This window comes from Lithobates pipiens, unplaced genomic scaffold (genome assembly GCF_037356315.1).
Source record: "Lithobates pipiens isolate NorthernLeopardFrog02 unplaced genomic scaffold, aLitPip1_a1.2 Scaffold_10, whole genome shotgun sequence".
NCBI classification, from domain to species: domain Eukaryota; kingdom Metazoa; phylum Chordata; class Amphibia; order Anura; family Ranidae; genus Lithobates; species Lithobates pipiens.
In genome coordinates, this window is record NW_027507686.1 from 107,802,223 (window position 1) to 107,816,408 (window position 14,186).

Here is a 14,186-nt window from a genome sequence, read left to right on the forward strand (position 1 = left end):
ATGCACATGTTTTGGAGATGCCCGAAGTTAATCCGCTACTGGACAGAGGTGACCGGAACCATTGATCGGGTGTTTGGAACCTCCACCAGGATGGAGGCGAAGTATTGTCTCCTGGGATTAGTTGAAGGAGTTGAAAACCCGGGAAGTAGCCAGATGGCAGTTCTGAGATGCCTATTTCAGGCAAGGAAACTGATTGCCCAACCCTGCTTAGCCTCCAATGTTGGCAATGACTTGGTTTTTTTCGCTTGTTTCCCAAGATGCCCATGTTGGCATTTGTCAAGATGGTTGAGAGTGCCCGAAGAGATCGCCTATGGCCCCATCACCTTGAAAGTGCCTGATCTTGTCTGATCTCGGAGGCTAAGCATTGTCGGGCCTGATTAGTAACTGGATGGGAGACCAACTGGGAATACCAGGTGCCGTAGGATGCTTTTTATGTTGTTTTCGTTGACATGGTTTTTTTTTCTGCTTGTTTCCCAAGGTGGTCATCTTGGCATTTGTCAAGAGGGCTGAGAGAGCCCAAAGAAATCTCCTACGGCCACATCCCCCTGAAAGTGCCCAATCTCATCTGATCTCAGAGGCTAAGCAGGGTCCGGCCTGGATAGTACCTAATCCAAGGTGCCGTAGGAATCTTTTTATATTGTTGGCTTTGACCTGTTTTTCTTTTGCTTGTTTCCCAAGGTGACCATTTTAGCATCAGTCAAGAGTTTTGAGTATGTCCCAAAGTGTTCGCCTGAGGTCACATCACCCTGAAAGTGCCCGATCTCAGAGGCTAAGCAGGTTCTGGGTCAGATGGGAGACCGCCAGGGTCTATGTTGTTGGCGTTGACCTGTTTTTTTTCACTTGTTTCCCATCTTGGTATTTGTCAAGAGGGTTGAGAGTGTCTAAATAGAACACCTATGGCCACACCTATGGCCACATCACCCTGAAAGCGCACAATCTCATCTGATCTCGGAGGCCTAGCAGTGTACGGCCTGGTTAATACCTGTATGGGAGACCATCTGTGAATACCAGGTGCCGTAGGCTTCTTTTTATGTTGTTGGCGTTTACCTGTTTATTTTCGCTTGTTTCCCAAGGTGACCATCTTGGCGTTTAACAAGAGGGTTGAGAGTGCCCAAAGAGGTCACCTACGGCCCCATCACCCTGAAAGCGCCCAATCTCATCTGATCTCAGAGGCTAAACAGTGTCGGGCCTGGTTAGTACCTGGATGGGAGACCGCCTGGAAACACCAGGTGCCATAGGCTTCTTTTTATGTTGTTGGCTTTGAACTGTTTTTTTCGCTTGTTTCTGAAGGCGACCATCTTGGCGTTTGTCAAGAGGGTTGGGCGGGTCTTGAAGAGAACGCTTACGGCCACATCACCCTGAAAGCACCCGATCTCGTCTGATTTCAGAGGCTTAGCAGCGTCAGGTCTGGTTAGTACCTGGATGGGAGACTGCCTGGGAAGACCAGGTGACATAGAAGGATCTGGCCTGGTTAGTGTCTTGATTGGGAGATCGCCTGGGAATACCGGATGCCGTAGGATTCTTTTTATGTTGTTGGCTTTGATCTGTTTTTTTTCCCTTGTTTCCCAAGGTGACCATCTTGGCGTTTGTCAAGAGGGTTGAGAGTGCACAAAGAAATTGCCTATGGGCACAACACCCTGAAAGCGCCCAATCTCGTTTGGTCTCAGAGGCTAAGCAGGGTTGGGCCTGGTTTGTACCTGGATGGGAGACCGCCTGGGTTTTCAAAATGCCGCAGGCTTCTTTTTATGTTGTTGGCGTTGACTTGTTTTTTTTGTTTATTTCCCAAGGTGACCATCTTGGCGTTTGTCAAGAGGGTTGAGCGTGCATTTGATCTCAGAGGCTAAGCAGGGTTGGGACCTGGTTAGTACCTGGATGGGAGACCGCCTGGGATTTCTCGATGCCATAGGCTTTAGTTTTAAGTTGTTGGCATTGACTTATTTTTTTTATTTTTATTATTCTTTTATTAAGTAGAACAACATAAATATAACAGTCAACCATACAGCATGACCCAGGGTCACAATTACATGGTAACAAAAAATAGGCAGCCAAATAACTCTGGGTTCTCAGAGGGGAGTCCTACAATTTCATGCAGAAAAGAGAGAAACCCCACCTCCGACATGTAGTACAGTAGTACTGAGTAACGGAGTAGTGCAGCTCCGTTCAGACAAATGTAATCATGGAGAACAACTGGAACCACAGCGAGCCAGCTTATCATGACCTACGTGAACCAGAGTAAAATATGAGCCGGTCATGCCCAAAACCCTGGGGTTCTTCTGGGTCCCGAAGGCTAGTAAGGAGACAAGGCATAGTCAAAAGGGAGGACGGGGGAAGAAGAGAGTGCAAAGACGGAGAGAGAGGAGGTGGGGGGATGGCGGCGGGGAAAAAAAGAAAAATAAAGACAAAAAGGGAGGGGGGGAATGCCACCCAGGGCAGAGATGGCCTATGTAGGTAAACGTTAGATGTTCAGTCGTTTTCTGGGACAGAGACACTGCTCACCTCCCGAATGTAGTCTCGAGTACCAGTAAAATACCTCCAGGGCCTCCATGTAACACTAAATGCCTCTTCAGTGTTGTGAAGGGTGGCGGTCAATTCTTCCATCCAGAGAATATGATTGACTTTGGAATACCACAGCACCTTGGATGGGGGCTGAGGCTGCCTCCACAGTGCGGGAATGGAGGCCCGGGCGGCATTCAGGAGTTGCATCGTGAGGGTTTTTTTGTATTTTCGAACAGGCTGTTCGGTCAAGTGTAGAAGGCACGCTGCTGGGAACCCAAAAGTTCCTCAAGGCCGGGCATGCCCAGAAAAGGTGTCCCATGGTCCCCGTATCTGAATTTCACCTCCAACAAACATCCGGGATCGATCTATCCATTTTATTCAGAAGGTATGGGACTCTATACCAGCGTGATACTATCTTGTATCCTGATTCTTGATATTGGTTTGCGATGGAAGCTTTATGTACTAAGGTCAGGATCTTCCCTATCTGTTGTGGGGTAAATGTGATGCCTAAGTCCCTCTCCCATTTGTGGATAAATGGTGGGGGTTGACTCCTCCTCCTGACTACTCAATAGGTTGTACAGGAGGGAGAGGGTGTGTCGCACAGGTTCCCTTTTGTGACAGATGGATTCATAGGGTGTCAGGTCTCTAGGAGTGTAGGGGGCCCTTTGTATGGCCAGAAGAAAGTGATGAAGTTGATAAGCACTAAACAAGTCAAGCGGAGGGTCAGAAAGCTCGGCGACAGTTTGCGTGGTCGGGAGCCCTCCCGAGGGCCACACCTCTCCCAGACGCTGTTTCCCCACCACTGTCAACTGTCGCAGTTTCTTGTTGGTAAATCCCGGTGGGAAGTCTGGATTAGCTATAACCGGAGTCATTGGTGATGGCAGGGGATCAATGTGTGTGCAGCGGAACAACCTCCGCACAACAGCCAACGTAGCTCCCACTACGGGGTGACCTCTGAGGTCTTTTGGTAGGGAGGACAGGAGCCACGGGGAGGTCAATAGGGGAATGGATCCATCCTCAATCTCCATCTCCACCCACTGCTTGTGTGGGCCATTACAATGCCAATCAACGACTCTCGCTAGCAGAGTCACTCTGTAGTATTGTCTGAGATCTGGGAGACCCAGACCCCCCTTGTCCTTTGGTCTGGCAGCCAATTGCAAACGGGCTCTGGGCGGTTTGCGTGCCCAAATAAAGTCCCGGAGCAACACCTGCAGTTGTCTGAAAAAAATTGGGGGTAACCGGATCGGTAATGTCTGGAACATGTATAAGATCCGCGGGAGGGCCGTCATTTTGAATGCATTACAGCGCCCGAACCAGGTCAGTGTTAAAGCATGCCAGTTTCCCAAATCAGATTTCAGTCTATCCAGGAGAGGGACAAAATTAAGCGGGTACAATTGCGCTAAATCCGCTGCGATGTCAACGCCCAGGTAACGTATAGATTTTTCAGCCCAGTAGAATGGAAAAGCGGAGCGGAGCCTCTTGGCCTCACCATCCGGGACAGATATATTCAATACAGCTGACTTGGCGCAATTGATTTTATAGTTTGATAGGCTGCCGTATCGCTGTAGAGACGCAAGTATATTGGGAAGCAAAATGTGTGGATTGGAGACGGAAAAAATTAGATTGTCAGCGTACGCCGCAATTTTGTGGTGTGCCGAGGGTTTGGATATGCCAGTAATATTCGGGTCATTCCAAACGTGACACATAAGTGGTTCCAGTGTCAGAATAAAAATTAGGGGAGACAGAGGGCACCCCTGCCTCGTCCCATTAGTAATGGGGAAAGAGTCCGAGCACCACTCAGTCACCCGTACCGCTGCCGACAGCGTGGAGTAAAGCGACATTACCCAGCTCATCATGTTGGGGCCAAGACCTATATGTTCCAGGGTGGCCTGCATAAAGTGCCAGGCCACCCTGTCAAAAGCCTTTTCTGTGTCCATTGACAACATAAGCAAGGGCCTTCCCTGTACATGCGCCGCATGGATTAAATTGAGGACTCGGGCCATATTGTCTCTAGCTTCCGACTTATTTTTATTTTTTTCGCTTGTTTCCCAAAGTGACCATCTTGGTGTTTGTCAAGAGGGTTGAGAGTGCCTGAAGAGATTGCCTATGGCCACATCACTCTGAAAGCACCCAATCTCGTCTGATCTTGGAGGCTAAGAAGAGTCGGGCCTGGTTAGTACCTGGATGGGAGACCACCTGGGAATTCCAGTTATTGTAGGCTTCTTTTTATGTTGTTGGCGTTGATTCATTTTTTTTTTTTTTGCTTGTTTCCCAAGGTGACCATCTTGGCATTTGTCAAGAGGGTTGAGAGTGCCCAAAGAGATCGCTTACAGCAGCATCACCCTGAAAGAGCCCTATCTCTTCTCTTCTCTGAGGCTAAGAAGGGTTGGGCCTAGTGGGTACCTGGATGGGAGATGGCGTTGGAATTCCAGGTGCCGTATTCTTCTTTTTATGTTGATGACATTGACCTTTTTTTTTCCGCTTGTAACTCAAGGTGACTATCTTGGCATTTGTCAAGAGGGTTGAGAATGCCCAAAGAGAGTGCCTATGGGCACATAACCCTGAATGCGCCCGATCTCCTCTGATCTCAGAAGCTAAACAGGGTTGGGCCTTGCTAGTACCTGGAATGGAGACCACCTGGGAATACTAGGTGCTGTAGGCTTCCTTTTATGTTGTTGGCCTTGACCTGTTTTTTTTTCACTTGTTTCCCAAGGTGACCATCTTGGCGTTTGTCAAGAGGGTTGAAAGTGCCTGAAGAGATTGCCTACGGGCACATTACCCTGAAAGCACCCGAGCTCGTTTGATGTTGGAGGCTAAGAAGAGTCGGGCCTTGTTAGTACCTGGATGGGAGACCGCCTGGGAATACCAGGTGTCGTAGACTTCTTTTTATGTTGTTGGCGTTGATTAGTTTTTTTTTTTTTTTGCTTGTTTCCCAAGGTGACCATCTTGGCATTTGTCAAGAGGGTTGAGAGTGCCCAAAGAGATCGCTTACTGCAGCATCACCCTGAAAGAGCCCTATCTCTTCTCTTCTCTGAGGCTAAGAAGGGTTGGGCCTAGTTAGTACCTGGATGGGAGATGGCGTTGGAATACCAGGTGCCGTATTCTTCTTTTTATGTTGTTGACATTGACCTGTTTTTTTTCGCTTGTATCTCAAGGTGACTATCTTGGCATTTGTCAAGAGGGTTGAGAATGCCCAAAGAGATTGCCTATGGGCACATAACCCTGAAAGCACCCGATCTCCTCTGATCTCAGAAGCTAAACAGGGTTGGGCCTTGCTAGTACCTGGATTGGAGACCACCTGGGAATACTAGATGCTGTAGGCTTCTTTTTATGTTGTTGGCCTTGACCTGTTTTTTTTTTCACTTGTTTCCCAAGGTGACCATCTTGGCGTTTGTCAAGAGGGTTGAGAGTGCCCAAAGAGATCACCTACGGCCCCATCACCCTGAAAGCACCCAATCTCATCTGATCTCGGATGCTAAACAGTGTCGGGCCTGGTTAGTACCTGGATGGGAGACCGCCTGGGAATACCAGGTGCCATAGGCTTCTTTTTTTTATTTCTTTTTTTATTTAGTAGTATGCGACATACAATGCAAAGGCAACTTCACAGAATGTGTTATACAAATAGTTACAAACAAACGATCATATTGCATGGATATCAGAGCCAATGGTAAGAAGTCCGAGGAGAATAGCACGTGTACAGCTTTGCGGTCATATCAAGATGAGATTAAAGCTCCATCTCGTTGCGATCCTCTACCACTTAAAATATTATTGATACTAGCTCTGCTACCCTCGAAGAGTTTAGATATCCATAGATAGGGGAAGAGTATTGTGTAGTAGTCAAATGGGGTCGGAACATACCATTTTCTTTTCCCTTTTTTGAGTTAAGAAGGGAAATAGTAGAACTGAAAGGAGGGAGAAGGGGAAAGAGAAGATTGGGGAAGGAAATGGCAGAAAAGGAAAAGAAGGGGTAAGGGGGTGTCGTGGGTAGAGTGGATAGGGTGGGGTCCCCTCCCAGGGAGCAAGAGACGTCGTCGGCTCACCAGCTCATCAGCTGTCCAACGTTTGGAACAGCGATCTCCAACGATCACCATGAGCTTACTATGTCTCGTGGAGGTATTCTTCCGAAAAGCGAAACTGGGTCCAGTAGAACCATCTGTTCCCATGCTCCTCCATTTTATCCCTCATTGTGGCAGTCAGGTCTTCCATTCGTTCAATATCATTTACCCTTGCGAACCACTGGGTCACCATTGGAGCAGATTGCTCTTTCCACTGACTTGGGATGCAGGCCCTAGCTGCATTGAGGAGATGTTTAAGTAAGGACTTATGATAACACTTTCTCGACATAGGAGTTAGATTGAGAAGAACTGCTGCGGGATCATTGGCTAAGGAAATGTCTGTGAACGTGTGGATGAGCCTCAGGACAGGCTGCCAGAATGTTTGTAATTCAGGGCATTCCCAGAAAATGTGGAGAATGGTGCCAGCCTGTTGCCCACAGCGACAGCAGCGGTAAGATTGACCGGGGAATATTTTGGCCAACACCACCGGTGTACGATACCAGCGTGTGAACAGCTTATATGAGATCTCCTGATATTTACTGCAGAGTGACGACTTTAGGGCAAAAAAGAGTATTCTGTCCTTCTGTGGTTTGGAGAATGGTTAGGTAGTGATCCGAGGAAATGGATTAGCTGTCTAGCTCTCCAGCTATCCAATGCAACAGGTACTTGCTCTAGCAGTATGGTCCCCATGGGAATCAAGCCTGTGGGTCCAAGAAATAGGGCTGCTCTCAGAAGCCCTTTCGGGGCTTGCCTGGTAAAGGTCTGGTCAGACAGGCCCGGAGGGAATCTAGGATGTCCAATATTTGGGGTCATAGGAGAAGGGAAGTTAGTCAGGTGGGAAAGGTGAAAAAAACTATCCATCTCGGCGAGCGAGGGGCCAATTAACGGGTGAGTAGTCACACAGGGCTCCAATGGCCTCCCCGCCCAAGGCAGACCATCCAGTGGAACCCGCGCCATCTCCTGCGATAGCTTGACCCATAGCTTCAGTTCCCCATGCCGGTGTCTTGTCACATATGGTCCCCCATCGGATAGTGTCCGCTGTGTACTGCGCATGCACAGTACACAGCAACACAGATTCCGAAAATTGCCGAGCATGAACGGCGCCTGCGCACTGAGTCCAGTTTCTATCCCCACTATCCAAGTGGACATAGAGTAAGAATATAAAAGAGCCGAGCGCAGCAAGGCCGAGCCCGAAGCGTGGTGAGCGAAGCTCGCCTGCGAGGGGCCCTCTAATATTCACAACCCTATGTCCGCATGGATGGTGGGGCTACCACCTCCACTCACCGCGCAGGTGCCGTTCAGCTTCGGAGATTTTCCGAAGCTTTGTCTGCTCCGTACTGCGCATGCGCAGTACGGCGCAGACACTATATCATGGCCGGACAGTATATGGCAGAACACCGGCACCAGTCAACCACCGGTGTCATGTGCGTCGCTGTGTAATATAGAGCAGGGTCCGGGAAGCCAATACCTCCCCGCAATTACGGTCGCAATAGCATTGCCCTACCAATACGCATATATTTTCCGCACCAGAGGAACTTGATAAAGATTGAGCGAACCGCATGAAAGAAAGTCTGGGGTATTTTGATAGGTAAGGCTTGTAGTAGATACAGAAGTCGTGGCATCGCGTTCATCTTCAACACATTACAGCGTCCGAACCATGACAGAGCTAGTGGGTCCCATCTTTTAGGGTCCGCTGTAAGCCCATAGGCTTCTTTTTATGTTGTTGTCTTTGACCTGTTTTTTTTGCTTGTTTCTCAAGGCGACCATCTTGGCGTTTGTCAAGAGGGTTGGGCGTGTCTTGAAGAGAACGCTTACGGCCACATCAACCTGAAAGCACCCGATCTCGTCTGATTTCAGAGGCTAAGCAGCGTCAGGCCTGGTTAGTACCTGGATGGGAGACTGCCTGGGAAGACCAGGTGCCATAGAAGGATCTGGTCTGGTTAGTGTCTTGATTGGGAGATCGCCTGGGAATTCTGGATGCCGTAGGCTTCTTTTTATGTTGTTGGCTTTGACCTGTTTTTTTTAGCTTGTTTCCCAAGGTGACCATCTTGGCCTTTGTCAAGAGGCTTCAGAGGGCCCAAAGAGAGTGCCTACGGCCAAATTACCCTGAAAGAGCCCAATCTCATCTGATCTCGGAGGCTAAGCAGCGATGGGCCTGGTTAGTACCTGGATGGGAGACAGCTTGGGAATACCAGGTGCCGTAGGCTTCTCATTATGTTGTCGGCGTTGACCTGTTTTATTTTCCCTTGTTTCCCAAGGTGACCATCTTGGCATGTGTCAAGAGGGTTGAGAGTGCACAAAGAAATTGCCTACGAGCACAACACCCTGAAAGCGCCCAATCTCGTTTGGTCTCAGAGGCTAAGCAGGGTTGGGCCTGGTTTGTACCTGGATGGGAGACCGCCTGGGTTTTCCAGATGCCGTAGGCTTATTTTTATGTTGTTGGTGTTGACCTGTTTTTTCGCTTGTTTCCCAAAGTGATCATCTTGGCATTTGTCAAGAGGGTTGAGAGTGCCTAAAGAGATCGCTTACAGCCGCATCACCCTGAAAGCACCCTATCTCTTCTGATCTCAGAGGCTAAGAAGGGTTGGGCCTAGTTAGTACTTGAATGGGAGACGGCCTTGGAATACCATGTGCCGTATTCTTCTTTTTATGTTGTTGGCGTTGACCTGTTTTTTTTCGCTTGTTTCCCAGGGTGACTATCTTGGCATTTTTCAAGAGGGATGAGAGTGCCCAAAGAGATTGCCTATGGGCACATCACCCTGAAAGCGCCCAATCTCCGCTGATCTCAAAGGCTAGAAAGGGTCGCGCCTTGTTAATACCTGGATGGGAGACCGCCTGGAAATACTAGGTGCGGCAGGCTTCTTTTTATGTTGTTGGCGTTGACTTGTTTTTTTTTGTTTGTTTCCCAAGGTGACCATCTTGGCGTTTGTCAAGAGGGTTGAGCGTGCCTGAAAAAATCTACTATGGCTGCATCACCCTGAAAGAGACAAATCTCATTTGATCTCAGAGGCTAAGCAGGGTTGGGACCTGGTTAGTACCTGGATGGGAGACCGCCTGGGATTTCTCGATGCCATAGGCTTTTTTTTTAAGTTGTTGGCATTGACTTATTTTTTTTTTTTGTTTTATTCTTTTATTAAGTATAAGTAGAACAACATAAATATAACAGTCAACCATACAGCATGACCCAGGCTCACAATTACATGGTAACAAAAAATAGGCAGCCAAATAACTCTGGGTTCTCAGAGGGGAGTCCTAGAGTTTCATGCAGAAAAGAGAGAAACCCCACCTCGGACATGTAGTACAGTATAACTAATGCAGCTCCATTCGGACAAATGTAATCATGGAGAACAACTGGGACCACAGCGAGCCAGTTTATCATGACCTATGTGAACCAGAGTAAAATATGAGCCGGTCGTGTCCAGAACCCTGGGGTTCTTCTGGGTCCCAAAGGCTAGTAAGGAGACAAGGCATAGTCAAAAAGGAGGACGGGGGAAGAAGAGAGTGCAAAGACGGAGAGAGAGGAGGGGGGGGGGGTGGCGGCGGGGAAAAATAGAAAAATAAAGGATAAAAGGGAGGGGGGGGGGAATGCCACCCAGGGCAGACATGGCCTACGTAGGTAAACGTTAGATGTTCAGTCTTTTTCTGGGACACGGGCGCTGCTCACCTCCTGAATGTAGTCTCAAGTACCAGTAAAATACCTCCAGGGCCTCCATGTAACACTAAATGCCTCTTCAGTGTTGTGAAGGGTGACGGTCAATTCTTCCATCCGGAGAATATGATTGACTTTGGAATACCACAGCACCTTGGATGGGGGCTGAGGCTGCCTCCACAGTGTGGGAATGCAGGCCCGGGCGGCATTCAGGAGTTGCATCGTGAGGGTTTTCTTGTATTTTCGAACAGGCTGTTCGGTCAAGTGTAGAAGGCACGCTGCTGGGTTGTCTGCGATATCTACATTTCTGAGAGTTTTTATCGTCCCAGTCACCTCCACCCAAAAGTTTCTCAAGGCCGGGCATGCCCAGAAAATGTACCCCATGGTCCCCGTATCTGAATTGCACCTCCAACAAACATCCGGGATCGATCTATTCATTTTATTCAGAAGGTATGGGACTCTATACCAGCGTGAGACTATCTTGTATCCTGATTCTTGATATTGGTTTGCGATGGAAGCTTTATGTACTAATGTCAGGATCTTCCCTATCTGTTGTGGGGTAAATGTGATGCCAAAGTCCCTCTCCCATTTGTGGATAAATGGTGGGTCGACTCCTCCTCCTGACTACTTAATAGGTTGTACAGGAGGGAGAGGGTGTGTCGCACAGGTTCCTTTTTGTGACAGATGGATTCATAGGGCGTCAGGTCTCTAGGAGTGTAGGGGGCCCTTTGTATGGCCAGAAGAAAGTGACGAAGTTGATAAGCACTAAACAAGTCAAGCGGAGGGTCAGAAAGCTTGGCGACAGTTTGCGTGGTCGGGAGCCCTCCCGAGGGCCACACCTCTCCCAGACGCTGTTTCCCCACCACTGTCAACTGTCACAGTTTCTTGTTGGTAAATCCCGGTGGGAAGTCTGGATTACCTATAACCGGAGTCAATGGTGACGGCAGGGGAGCAATGTGTGTGCAGCGGAACAACCTCCGCACAACAGCCAACGTAGCTCCCACTACGGGGTGATCTCTGAGGTCTTTTGGTAAGGAGGACAGGAGCCACGGGGAGGTCAATAGGGGAATGGATCCATCCTCAATCTCCATCTCCATCCACTGCTTGTGTGGGCCATTACAATGCCAATCAACGACTCTCGCTAGCAGAGTCGCTCTGTAGTATTGTCTCAGATCTGGGAGACCCAGACCCCCCTTGTCCTTTGGTCTGGCAAGCAATTGCAAACGGGCTCTGGGCGGTTTGCGCGCCCAAATAAAGTCCCGGAGCAGCACCTGCAGTTGTCTGAAAAAAATTGGGGGTAACCGGATCGGTAATGTCTGGAACAAGTATAAGATCCGCGGGAGGGCCGTCATTTTGAATGCATTACAGCGCCCGAACCAGGTAAGTGTTAAAACATGCCAGTTTCCCAAATCAGATTTCAGTCTATTCAGGAGAGGGACAAAATTAAGCGGGTACAATTGCGCCAAATCCGCTGCGATGTCAACGCCCAGATAACGTATAGATTTTTCAGCTCAGTAGAATGGAAAAGCGGAGCGTAGCCTCTTGGCCTCACCATCCGGGACCGATATATTCAATACAGCCGACGGTGCAATTGATTTTATAGTTTGATAGGCTGCCGTATCGCCGGAGAGCCGCGAGTATATTGGGAAGCGAAATGTGTGGATTGGAGACGAAAAAAATTAGATCGTCAGCCTACGCCGCAATTTTGGATATGCCAGTAATATTCGGGTCATTCCGAACGTGACACATAAGTGGTTCCAGTGTCAGAATAAAAATTAGGGGAGACAGAGGGCACCCCTGCCTCGTCCCATTAGTGATGGGGAAAGAGTCTGAGCACTCTGAAAGCACCCAATCTCGTCAGGCCTGGTTAGTACCTGGATGGGAGACCACCTGGGAATACAAGTTATTGTAGGCTTCTTTTTATGTTGTTGGCGTTGATTCGTTTTTTTTTTTTTTTCGCTTGTTTCCCAGGGTGACCATCTTGGCATTTGTCAAGAGGGTTGAGAGTGCCCAAAGAGTTCGCTTACAGCAGCATCACCCTGAAAGAGCCCTATCTCTTCTCATCTCTGAGGCTAAGAAGGGTTGGGCCTAGTTAGTCCCTGGATGGGAGATGGCTTTGGAATACCAGGTGCCGTAGTCTTCTTTTTATGTTGTTGACATTGACCTGTTTTTTTTCCCGCTTGTTTGCCAAGGTGACTATCTTGGCATTTGTCAAGAGGGTTGAGAGTGCCCAAAGAGATTGCCTATGGGCACATAAGCCTGAAAGCGCCCGATTTCCTCTGATCTCAGAGGCTAAACAGGGTCGGGCCTTGATAGTACCTGGATTGGAGACCACCTGGGAATACTAGGTGCTGAAGGCTTCTTTTTATGTTGTTGGCGTTGACTTGTTTTTTTTTTTGTTTGTTTACCAAGGTGACCATCTTGGTGTTTGTCAAGAGGGTTGAGAGTGCCTGAAAAGCTCGCCTATGGCCACATAACCCTGAAAACACCAGATCTCGTCTGATCTCAGAGACTAAACAGGGTCGGGCCTTGTTAATACCTGGATGGGAGACCACCTGGGAATACTAGGTGCTGTAGACTTCTTCTCATGTTGTTGGCGTTGACTTGATTTTTTTGTTTGTTTCCCAAGGTGACCATATTGGCGTTAGTCAAGGTTGAGAGTGCCTGAAGAAATCTCCTACGGCCACACCACCCTGAAAGAGCCCAATCTCATCTGATCTCAGAGGCTAAGCAGCCTTGGGACCAGTTTAGTACCTGGATGGGAGACCGCCTGGGATTTCCAGATGCCGTAGGCTTCTTTTTATGTTGTTGCCGTTGACCTATTTTTTTCCGCTTGTTTCCAAGGTGACCATCTTGGTGTTTGTCAAGAGAGTTAAGAGTGCCTGAAGATATTGGCTACGGCCACATCACCCTGAATCTGTTCCATCTCATCTGATCTTGGAGGCTAAGCAGGGTTGGGCCTGATTAATGCCTGGATGGGAGACCGCCTGGGAATACCAGGTGTCGTAGGCTTCTTTTTTTTTTCAAATATAATTTTTTCTCCAAATAGGGGAAGACGGTCCCCCAAGTACATAATGCAACAGAGAAATACAGAGCAAAAAGCAGCTGAACAATACTTGATACAGGTATATTCGCAACTGTGAGTCTGCCTTCCATCAATCACAATGATTCGAGGCACGGATAAAGTACTGTACCAAGATCCAGGGTCACACAAACCACAGGTCCCTCCGGCATAATGCATCCAGAGGGGGGTGTGGGGCCGTCATTCCCAATTTTCCACTCTTTCCAAAAGAGAGAGGGGGTGGAGGGGGTGAGAGATAGGGGAGGAAGGCAGAAAAGAGAAGGGTTGAAAGATCAGAAAAGGAGAAGAGGGGACGAGACACGATGGCAGCCACTGTCCAAGGGGCCAGTCAAGGAAAGCTCAGAGCACTAAGGCGATAGCAGGCGACATCCTTCCAGCGAGAATATAAAGGTATTCCAGATGTCTCAGGTTTGTTTAAAAAATTCTTGTTTACCTTGTGATGTGAGGATCAATTCCTCCATTTTTTTTAATGTCCTCTATTTTCCTAAGCCAGTGAGTAATGAAAGGGGGGGAACATTTTTTCCAATAGAGAGGGATGCAGGATTTCGCCGCATTTATCACATGCCGTAAAATTGATTTTTTTGTACTTCTTAATGGGAATCTGTGAATGGTGCAAGAGAAAGAATGCAGCCTCTTCCTGGATGGAGAAGTCTGTGAATTTTTGTGTTATGCATCGGATCTCTGTCCAGAAGTCCACCAAGCTGGGGCAGGACCAAAAAATGTGCAGCAACGTGCCCTCTTCTTCTCCACACCTCCAGCATATGTTCGAGGAAGAGGGGAAACATTTCTGCAGCTTTGATGGTGTCAAATACCACCTGGTGAGAAGTTTAAAATTTGTCTCCTGTATCTTCGTGCACAGCGACATTTTGAGAGCCAAAGTGATAATGCGTTGTCTCTGTGCTGG

General features: G+C 48.4%; 9 pseudogenes; all 9 read left to right on the plus strand.

The window, feature by feature from the left end:
- The first annotated feature begins 306 nt into the window (after positions 1–306).
- LOC143948608 (5S ribosomal RNA) lies at positions 307–425 on the plus strand (annotated as a pseudogene).
- A 697-nt stretch (positions 426–1,122) lies between these two features.
- On the plus strand, positions 1,123–1,241 carry LOC143945040 (5S ribosomal RNA; annotated as a pseudogene).
- A 3,357-nt stretch (positions 1,242–4,598) lies between these two features.
- On the plus strand, positions 4,599–4,717 carry LOC143946486 (5S ribosomal RNA; annotated as a pseudogene).
- Positions 4,718–5,039: 322 nt separating this feature from the next.
- Positions 5,040–5,158, plus strand: LOC143947779 (5S ribosomal RNA; annotated as a pseudogene).
- Positions 5,159–5,700: 542 nt separating this feature from the next.
- On the plus strand, positions 5,701–5,819 carry LOC143947215 (5S ribosomal RNA; annotated as a pseudogene).
- Positions 5,820–5,920: 101 nt separating this feature from the next.
- On the plus strand, positions 5,921–6,039 carry LOC143942681 (5S ribosomal RNA; annotated as a pseudogene).
- A 2,600-nt stretch (positions 6,040–8,639) lies between these two features.
- LOC143956348 (5S ribosomal RNA) lies at positions 8,640–8,758 on the plus strand (annotated as a pseudogene).
- A 3,903-nt stretch (positions 8,759–12,661) lies between these two features.
- Positions 12,662–12,780, plus strand: LOC143945326 (5S ribosomal RNA; annotated as a pseudogene).
- A 313-nt stretch (positions 12,781–13,093) lies between these two features.
- On the plus strand, positions 13,094–13,212 carry LOC143947513 (5S ribosomal RNA; annotated as a pseudogene).
- Positions 13,213–14,186: the final 974 nt, after the last annotated feature.